The sequence below is a fragment of the Amblyomma maculatum genome, chromosome 11 (genome assembly GCF_055883805.1).
Source record: "Amblyomma maculatum isolate TAMU_Amacu chromosome 11, ASM5588380v1, whole genome shotgun sequence".
Taxonomy (NCBI): domain Eukaryota; kingdom Metazoa; phylum Arthropoda; class Arachnida; order Ixodida; family Ixodidae; genus Amblyomma; species Amblyomma maculatum.
Window position 1 is genome coordinate 134,390,866 of NC_139354.1, and position 2,218 is coordinate 134,393,083.

Here is a 2,218-nt window from a genome sequence, read left to right on the forward strand (position 1 = left end):
AAACACTTGTTGAATTTTGTCCGGTAGGTTAGGAGGCACCCGTAGACACCATTTGTATCCTGGTGGGCCTCCTTTTGGAGGTGTTATAGGACTTTGTCCGTCAGCATTTAGCACAGGTGACCCTTCAGAAGCTTTCTGAAAAATAAATTGAATTGAAATTGATTTTGAATTGAAAATACGTTGGCGCAGCTACTAACCCTAAGGCCTGGTAACGACGCCGGGCCGCTGATGCGGCACTAAGCACGGCGGTCATGAGTCTTCTACGGGGCTACGACCCGTAAAACATGCAAATAGCTGCGAAGTAGCTAGCCTTCAATGAAGCCATTGAATATGCTATTCGGAAGAAATTATAAGAGCAAGTGCGAGCGTCTGCGAGGCGCGCGAGCGTGGAACGGCAGGAACGCATTAACAGTGGAGACGCTTCTGACGGCCATGATCCCACTTCGGCGCCAATCAAACCGCTTCAACCGAGCGTTGGAAACCAAAGGTGGTGCGCGAATTCGGCACTGAAGACTATGTCGTTGTCATGAAACCCAGAGGAACGCTCAATTTGTCACATTTCAAGGGTACTAATCAGATAGGAGAAGCTATATATGCTGCTGCCTGCATCGAACGCAAATCACAGGCGCTTGCAATATGGCTGGTCTGGGATCAAAACGTAATCAGTGTTGGAATTCGAGACACGGAGCTTATTTGGCAAGTCCTCGCGGTCGAGAATCTGCGGATTGGCGGCCAATTGCAAGCGGTGCATGTCTACCTCAAGATGCCCGAAAATACGTGTCACGCAGTAATCCAAGTGGCTCCGGGAGTGTCCGAAGCTGATATTGCTCAAACTATTTACTCGCCAGGCATTTCCGTGGTGAGTGTGAGAAAATCAGAAGAGTCGAACGCAGCGGCGATTACGTTCGAAGGCCGTACAGGGCCGTTCAACGTGTTATACTGGGGGGAGGCTGTGCCCGTACGTCTCTACCGGAAGATAACACCAGCTTGTACCCGCTGTAGAACAGTGGGGTATAGGGTGGATGTTTGCCCTAATCCGCGAGATCTCTGCCGCGCCTGCGGAAGCATCACCCAAGAAGAGGGTCACAAATTCCAGCCCCGACGCCTAGTCGGCAGGGGTGCCTATCTCACGAGCTCCGCAGACTGAACCTGGAAATACAGGAATCGTTCCGGAGCCAGGTGGAAGCCTGGTGGTGGGAACTGCAGCAACCAGCGTCAATCAAGAGAAAACCGGAGAAATTCAGGGCCTGGACCGCAACCGCGGAAGAAGCAGGCGCCTGAAGGAAGCGGTCGTCCAGGTGACAAGAGGCTTGGAGGAGCCCAGTTGGAGAAAACCACGGGCAGCAAGGTGAGCTGGGCGCGGATTGTAACTTCCCCGCCTCCCACGCTGGCTGTTGAAAAGCTTCAGGAGAAAAATAGCAGATTAAAACAGGAGCTAGCGAAGTGTAAATGTCAGGAACAGAGGACATCGGCAAAGGGTGAAAACATGCCAGAAACTCCTGGCGAAACTGCAATGGAGGATTATGCTCCCCTCCCTCCTACTTAGCAGGCACTAACTCTTGTCCCTCAGGGTGCGAAAAAGGAAAAGGAGGGAAACAGTATCATAGTGGCACCGGAGCCCGATAAGGGGGCTGGTGCCACAGAGAAAGAAGCCGGGATTGAAGCGGTTGTCAAGAGATGTTTGCTCAACGACCTTCCGCGTTTGGAAACTCGTATAATGCAGAATATGCAGACGAGCCTCAAGGAAACTCTGCAAACTATAATTGAGAAAAACGTTCAGGCAGCAATTGAGAGGGGCATTCAAGCAGCGGTAGAGCCGGTCTTACAGGGGATATTGGAGCCCTGTCTAATTAGGCTGCAAGCCTTTGAAATCAGAATTGATCGAACACTACAGGAGCTTGCCTAATGTACGCTGGCGAAGGTTCCAAAATTAACTGTCCGGGTGGGTAATCGGCAGCTTGTAGCTGGTGTTTTGCCCGACACGGGAGGGGACGCACCAAGCGCGACTTCCTTTAGTGTTCAACATTGCCCGTCTCCTAAGCTGGTGATCTTACAGTGGAACTGCAGGAGGTTTAGAAGGAAGAGGGATTCGCTACAGCAATACATAGAACCATTGGATAAATTACCTGATAATATTGCACTGCAGAATGTGAATAGGGAAGCCAAACTCAGACCATACAGCACGCATCAAAAGAACTCATCCACATTAATTTTGGTG

The 2,218-nt window shown here is 50.9% G+C and overlaps 1 pseudogene; it reads left to right on the forward strand.

The window, feature by feature from the left end:
* The first annotated feature begins 251 nt into the window (after nucleotides 1–251).
* On the forward strand, nucleotides 252–1,147 carry LOC146175011 (uncharacterized; annotated as a pseudogene).
* The last annotated feature ends 1,071 nt before the right edge of the window (nucleotides 1,148–2,218 follow it).